Genomic DNA, 753 nt, shown 5'->3' on the forward strand with positions numbered 1-753 from the left:
CTTCAGTTTTCACTGTTGATGTTTCTAAGTTTCTATGTCCTTTTTTTATGCTGATGAGCATTCTAAAGACCATTACTTTATATTCTATCTAGAGGCCCAGTGCACAAATTCATGCATGGGTGGGGTCCAGCCAGCCAGTGGGAGGGTAGTGGGCATTTGGCCAGCTGCCTCACCCCTGATCAGGGTGGGGGGATAAGGGAGCAGGCATGGCCGGGAGAGGGGCCACAGGCTATTGGCTGGCTGGCCCCACCCCCTAGTCAAACTCCCAGTCGAACTTCTAGTCAAAGGGACAATTTGCATATTAGCCTGTTATTATATAGGATTTAAATCTAATTCTGATAATTTACTATGATATTTGACTAAATCAGTAATGACTTATTCATGACTTTGCTTATCACCCTGTTATCTCCACAAAGATGTGTTGCTGGAGTCTGACACATTTTGATTTTAAATGTGTATCTCGGTAAAGGGTCAGTCCTAATGTTGGATCCCAGCAAGCACCTGCTAAGCTGGTGATTGGCTGACTACCTGGGCCCACATTGCAGCTCACTGGTCTTCATAGATTGATTTTTACCCTGCATTTTCTGGCTTAAAGCTTTTCCCTTTTGAAATCATGAACTTACCGGGTCTGGGGGCGGTACACGGAGCTCCGGGGAGAGGAGAACCAGGTTCTTAGGTCCGGGCCCCCGGGAGAGAACCGCTGCCAGCCCAGTGCCGCTCCGCCCGCGCGCCGCGTGGCTCTCAGCTCCCTCT

Source organism: Myotis davidii, unplaced genomic scaffold, assembly GCF_000327345.1.
Source record: "Myotis davidii unplaced genomic scaffold, ASM32734v1 scaffold566, whole genome shotgun sequence".
NCBI lineage: Eukaryota > Metazoa > Chordata > Mammalia > Chiroptera > Vespertilionidae > Myotis > Myotis davidii.